Source organism: Passer montanus, unplaced genomic scaffold (assembly GCF_014805655.1).
Source record: "Passer montanus isolate IOZ18808 unplaced genomic scaffold, ASM1480565v1 scaffold69, whole genome shotgun sequence".
In the NCBI taxonomy this organism is placed as follows: Eukaryota; Metazoa; Chordata; class Aves; order Passeriformes; family Passeridae; genus Passer; species Passer montanus.
The window spans coordinates 426,514-433,247 of record NW_024372036.1 but is presented as its reverse complement, the minus strand read 5'-3'; the positions used below and the strand labels follow the sequence as shown (position 1 = coordinate 433,247).

The 6,734-nt window shown below is 50.5% G+C and overlaps 1 long non-coding RNA gene across 1 annotated transcript; it reads left to right on the top strand.

Moving 5' to 3' along the window:
- The first annotated feature begins 202 nt into the window (after nucleotides 1-202).
- LOC120511901 lies at nucleotides 203-5,727 on the top strand. The gene is made up of 2 exons (XR_005629862.1): nucleotides 203-303; nucleotides 3,938-5,727. It is a non-coding gene; the product is annotated as an uncharacterized LOC120511901 (long non-coding RNA).
- The last annotated feature ends 1,007 nt before the right edge of the window (nucleotides 5,728-6,734 follow it).

Here is a 6,734-nt window from a genome sequence, read left to right as displayed (position 1 = left end):
ATGGGCAGGGACACCTTCCACTGGAGCAGATTGCTCAGAGCCCCATCCAGCCTGGCACAAATAAACCACAGTAAAGCCCTGGAAAGAGGTGAGGCCAGAAGTAAGTAAGGTACTTGCAGCTCCTTTATTTTTGGGTGATGCAGGAGCAGCAGCCTCATGTACCATTTTGGACCCAAGTCCTTGCACCTGGGTTTGGATTTGGGTTGTTGGGATGGGATAGGGGTGGAGCTGTTGTCAACAAGTAGCATTGTAGGGGAAGCAGTAGGAGTTTGTATCCTGTCTCATGTGACTGCTAAAAATAAGGTAAACATGACTTATTGAATATGATTAAATATGACCAGAGGATATCTTGTCATATTATTAAATATGACAAGAGGAGGTAGAAGCAGAATCTAAAGGCAGGATGCCCTTAGACTTGTCAAATAAATGCTTTCAAGGATTTTTTAAATGTATTTTAATGTATATATGCACACACATATCTATTTATGTGTCTGAATATGTATAACAATACATATGTATCTATTAATAATTTTTAAAAAGGTAACTGAAGAGCAGTGTAAGATTCTGGAAATATTTAAATATTTACTATTGATAAAGTGGACACTGTGATAAGTGACTGGGATGTGGAAGGCATTTTCCCTGTGAGCACTGGGGTTTCCTAACTTCTTAGAGAGGAATTATGATTTGATTTTTTCCTTGGGCTTTTAACACAGCAAACTCTTGAGGCAAAACCGAATTTGAGGAATGCTGGTCTCACCCAGATTGTGCTTTCTGAGCTGGGAACAACCACACCAATGTTCATGGCTGAGGAAGTGGGTGTTTTTTCCTCTTTCTTTGCAGATGGGATTTGCTTCCTCTCTGACAGCAGGAGTGGATTATGGGGCTGTGATGTGTCTAACTCCAACCTTTGTCAGCCTCCAGGGACACACCCTGAGGCAGCTTTTAGCCCCGTGGATGCTCTGATAGACCTCAGGGAGCTGGGATGGAGTAGCCAAAGGGGAGAGCTGCAGGCTGCTGTGGGACCATGCACTGCACAAGCAGAGATGAGCCACTGCCATCCCCATCCTCGTGTTTTAGCCTGCCCCTGGAAGCAGAGAGTGATGCCCCTCTCTGTGAGCAGCCTGTGCTGGGGGTGTTTGGTGGATGTGGTGCTCTGAGAGCTCCCTGCCCTGAGAAGTGGAGAATTTTCAGTGTAAAAACAAGAATGAGTGTTGCATGAGTGAGCACAGGTGTGTGCCTGTGCAGGGAGGGGCACGGCCACCCGGCTGTCCCTGTGAGGGCAGCGAGGAAAGAGCCGCTCCAAAAAGCTGGAATGGCTCGAGATCCCATCCCTATTGCTTCCTACCTCACCCAGCCCCACCCTGTCCCGCTGATTCCTCGGAAAGAGCCCAGATGGGGTTGATCAGTGGGCTGGGTGCTTCCCTGCAGGTCCCATTGCCTTGTTGTGAGCCTCGTGCCAGCTTGTGACACTGGGAGAGCCCTGCCTGCCAGCTCACAGAGGGGACAAAGCAGTGGCATGCCCTGGAGGCCTTTGTGGCACACCTCAGAGCAGTTCTGGGAATTTTACGTGGAAACAACCTGACTTTACACGTTTTTCTGGATGCTGCAGAGCATTGGCTGGAGCAGGGTGCTGCAGTGTGGGCCAGGAGGGAGCAGAGGAGGTGGCGTTTGAAGGAGCAGTTCCAGATGTCTGCAGGCATCACACACAATGCTGGCCAAGTCCCATAGGTCAGCATCCCTCTGGTTTTGAGAGTCAGATGCATAAAATCTTCTTTCCAGCCTTGGAAACAGGCTGTTGTTGTTAAAGGAATGACAACTTCCCCTGAAGCACCTTTTCTTGGCTCGCTTCAGGCTGGAGAGTGTCAGCATAGTCCTGAAATGCTGTGGAGCAGAACAGTCCCTTTGCAAGGGTGAGCTTGTGCCAGGGGACTGCACCCTCTGCCTGACCCCAAGCCAGCCCTGCTTCCCTTCTGCTGCCAGCACCCACATATTGGGGGGAAAAAGGGAACCTCCTCTAGGGACAAGCCTTTGCCAGCAGGGCGAGGCTGGTGTAGTCCTCCACATTTGCTGGCCTTTTAGTTTATTGTTTCTTTTAACTCCTCCAGGAAGGAGGAGTTGAGTTACCTCTCAGCTAATTGAGAGGGAAGGGAAGCTCAGAGGGAGGAGGGGGAGGATCAGGGTATGCCTCAGCTTCCCCAGTGGCACAGGCTGGTTCTGAGCCACGATGACTCCCCAGCCCTTTCTCTCTGCTGGGTGTGCTTGCCAGCACAGCTCATTAACAACACCCTTCACCATCGGGCTTCACCCTGGCTCCAGTGGCTGTTTTGGTTACTAATGAGGAGAAATGAATGGATAAAGTCCAGTGGCATCTTCAACACCACCTTCCTGCCAAAAACTGGCTGGCAAAGCCCAGCCAGCCCCATGAGCTGGAGCCAGCTGCCACCCGGGGCAAAGGGCTGCTGCAGGGCTGCTGCAGGGCTGCCTCATCCTGGCAGGCCTTTGGGAAGGAAACACAGGGTGCTGTGCTGAAAGCAGGTGTGGGGCTGTGTCCTTGGCATGGCCACGGGGATGCCAGGAGCAGTTCTGCAGCTCTCTCATTCTCCAAGCTGGCAGAGACAAGGATGGGAAGTGAGCCCCTCAGTTTGCAATTCTGCAAAGATTTTTGCTTTGGAAATTACCTACAGCTGGGACATTTTTGGCAGAGAAAACACAGGTGAAAGGGAGGGAGGTGCAGACTGTGGGTTGTACTTGTGACCTGAACTTTGCAGCTGCACTGGCTGTCCTGGTTTGCTGCACTAAAGCAAACTTCATCCCTGGGAATTGGTGCAGTGAGAAATGTGTCAGGAGCCCTGAGGATAAGGGGAGAACAGAGATGATCCTGAGAGCAGTTTGGCTTGGTGAACAATGGAGCAGTAACACCTTTCTTTAATAAATCACCATCAGAATCTGGATTTATGTTGAGACCTGGGGAATGAAGGCTTTTCTGCTTTGGAAAGTCAGTGGTCAGGCTGAGTTAATCTCAGGGCGTCCAGCATCTTCTTCAAGTTGGGATGGCCTGGTCTGCTCAATAGATTTTAAATCTTATCTTTTTTTAAAGGAAGATGTAGTCTTTTGTGAGCTGTGGAGACTGCCAGAGGTTAGGCTGAAGTCAGCCTTTATATTCACCACAAATGTCTAGACTTTGATTTTGCAAATGCCTAAACCCTACTGCACGTGTTCTTTTGGATGGAGCTACTGTGATAGAAGTTTTCAATGTCAGTTATAATTGTGCCCTGCTAAACCTCCTACAACGCCCCTAGCTAAGCATCTTTGCAAAAGCAAGGCAATGCTGGGGCAAAGCCAGCCTCACTGGGGGTTTTAAAACACAGCAGACATCAGTAATTCAGCACAGGACTTGGCATGTTTTGCCTGTTAGTGGACTAAGACAAGCAATCCTATTTAAATAGATAAAAGGGAAACGTATTGGACCAGGTCCCTGTTGAGGCAGGGTCAGGGCATGAACTCCTGTGAAAACTGGCTCTGCCAGGATTTATTTCCTCTGATCTGATCAGGCAGTGGAGACTGGGGTGGGGGAGACTCGTCAGGCAGATTTCTCTCCTTGTGCATGTTCTGAGTTGGCCCACGGCCCTTGTTCCTGTCACGGCCAAGGGTTACTCTGTGCCTCTGGGGCAGAGCAAACGGGCTCCTGCCTGCTCTTCCAGGGGAGAGTGCAGAACATCTTCCCCCTTCTCATTGCCACAGCTGTAGTGTTTGCCTTACGCTTCTGCATGTTTCTACTCGAGTCTCTCACACGAGGTGTTTTTGTGCAAGTTGCTCTTTATTAGCTATTAAATGGTCTTAGCTCTACATCACTGCAGAGCAAAGCCTGAAAGCCTCTCCCACAGTATTTCAAAAACACCAGGTAAATAATGCGATTTTAAATCCTATTCTTCCTCAGGTGCCTGCTGAGTGTTTCTCTGTAAGCTCAGGACTTCTCTGGTGCAGCAGTGAGAGTTTTCCAGCCCAGCTGGGTGTCATGCCAGCCTCTGCAGGATGTCCCCGGGGCACAGCCTCCCCACCCTGCTCTCCATCACAGCTCACTGCCCTCCCGGCCCCGCGTCTCCCCCTGACGCTCAGCGGGACGTGTTGGGATCTGCCTGTGCCACCTCCCCTGGAAAGGGCTTCCTGTGCTCTCACCCTGCCCTGCTTAATCAGCGCTCCCTTTGGGGTGTGAGTCTCTCCCTGGCTCGGCTGGCAGTAGTAGTGGACATGGCAGTGCTGGGTAAATGGTTCGACTCGATGATCTTGGAGTCTTTTCCAACCGGAACAGTTCTGTGATTCCTGGGTTTGGCATTTTACCACAGCCCTGGATGAAAGAGCGTCCCAGAAGAGGGAGAGGGGAGGCAGTGGAGCAGTGCTGTGAATGATCCATCCCTCTCCAATACCAAAGTGGTGTGGCCAAAGCTGTTACAGGCTTCATGCAGAGACCTGGATGTGCTTTCAGGTGGTTTTGGACAAAGAACAGGACAGGCAAAGTGCAGCTGGGCATCTTCCCTCAACCCCCTGACCCCAGGGCTGGTGTCTGAAGGACCCACTGCTCTGTCTTCCATGCTTGTGTGGGTCTCTTCCAAAGAAACACATCAAAAGTCAAGGAAGGGGAAAGGCTGGATCCTTCCTCCCCAAAACACAGGAACAATGGGATCTGATCAACAGCTGAGCCCGGAGACAGCCAGGGAGGTAACACAGCCTTGCTCCCCATGAGCACTTCAGCACCTGGAGGCTTTGCCTGGGATTTTTGGAGACACCCATGAGCTGTTCTGCACCCCATGCCACCCATTCGGGGTTAAAGGAGTGTGGGGGAGAGGAGATGTCCCCTCCTCCAGAGCTCTCTGCTAAGGGAGGCCTTGCAGAGCAGCTCCCACACGCCTTGTTTTTCTTGCAAGCCTGATGTAGAGTGGAGCCAAGGTGGTGCAAGAGAGGAGAGGAGGCAGGAATGAAAGGGCTGAGGTTTGCCTCGGGGCCTCTTTGCAATCAGCCAGCAATTCTCTCCCCTCTCCACCACCTCCAGCAGCAGCAGCAGCGTGTTTGAACCGCAGGCTTGTCGAGTCCTCTCGAGGCCTGTACAAACACAGCAGCAGGTAAATAAAGCTGCCTGGCGCTGGGAACAAACTGCTGCAAAGACAGGTAATGCAGCAGGGGCTGTGTCTGCCCCAGGGGCTGGGATGGGGCAGGAATGGGGCAGGAATGGGGATAGTGTGAGGCACCTTCCCCGTGCCGGGGCTCCTGCCCGGGGAGACGGCACCAGCGGGTGCTGGCAGGAACCCAGACTGTGCCACCAGAGCTGTGCAGGCAGAAAAACCACATCTAGAGATGGAAGGGTGAAGGTTATGGTCATGAACATCATCTCAATGTATCGTTTTTTTCTTATGTTTCTCCCTGGGCTGAAATAGTCACCCGGGGCCATCCACTTCCAAAGGAAATGGATGAGCACCGTGTCTGCAGAAACCCTGCAAGCAACCTCTGCCTGATCTTGGAGGTGACAAGGAAGAGTTGATGTTCACCTTTCAGCCCTCTCACCTGCCAGGGAGCAGCTGGGGGACCTGGAGCAGGCTCAGCTCCATGGAGCCCTCCGTGTCACACACCACCTCAAACCCACCTCCCAAGCCTACAGGGTTTTCTTTAAAGAACACCCCTGAGATTGGAAAGAGACAAAGAAATGCCTGTAAGCTTTAGGTCAACAGCCAGAGACTTCAGCTAAGTCAGAGGAGTGCACAGAGGGCTAGAAAAGTCACCAGTAGGAGACCTTTACAAAACAGTAATTCCTAATTGCTGCATTAGTGCCAGTTTAGCACCCCCACTCACCCCTTCTGCCCCCAAGGAAGGCTGGTTCACAGGGAAAAATACCCACTCCAATACTGGCAGCATGTCATTGCAATCCTTTGTTGTTTTTTTTGTCTAGTGCCAGCTGTGCTGCCTTCCCTGTAATGCATAGCTGGTGCCTGTTATTGTGAAAGACAGCATGGAAATACAGACTCATGAGTGTGGCCTCATGTTTAATTAGAAGCTAATGTACTATTATTATTAGGCACTGAAGGAATGCACTGGCGAAGCAGTGTTTGAGCTGTTTTAAAAGCATTTTATAAGTGTACTTTCCCCTTGCTGGTGTGAACTGCCTTTATTAGGAGGTGCAAGACTGCTGTTACCTGCTCTTACAGCTCTTTTGCACTTCAGGTAAGCACCGGAATTTAAGTATCTTTAATCTCACTGTTCACGAGACTGTGAAATCAAAGGGAATGGTGTGTGCTAGGCTAAGCCCAGCGTTTAAGCTTGAGAGACCAAGTGGTCTGTGGCTGAATTTGCCGTATTGTAACATGGCCAAGTTACTGGTCTCCAAAGTGGAAGGAAGCAGGAAAATGATAGTTTTGTTTGCTGAATGAGAAGTTTCATTGTCAGCACCTTTAGGAGCTTGCTGGGACTGCCATGCTCTGCTGAGAGTGGCATTGCTTTGTAGCCTCCATGTAGTGGCATGAGCGTGGCTTCACCATCTGCTTTTTAATACCACTTCATTCTCCACTATCAGGTACAGCACGAGAGGAAACCATCCCAGTTGTACATCAGTGTGTTACATGCATAAAGATTAGGTTATGTGAGGCTTTATTCTACAATTTTATTCTGTAAATAACAAGCACCTCACATTCCTGCAAGCTTCTGAATTTCTGTAAAGCTGAGGGGAATGTAAAACTGAGGGCAGCCTT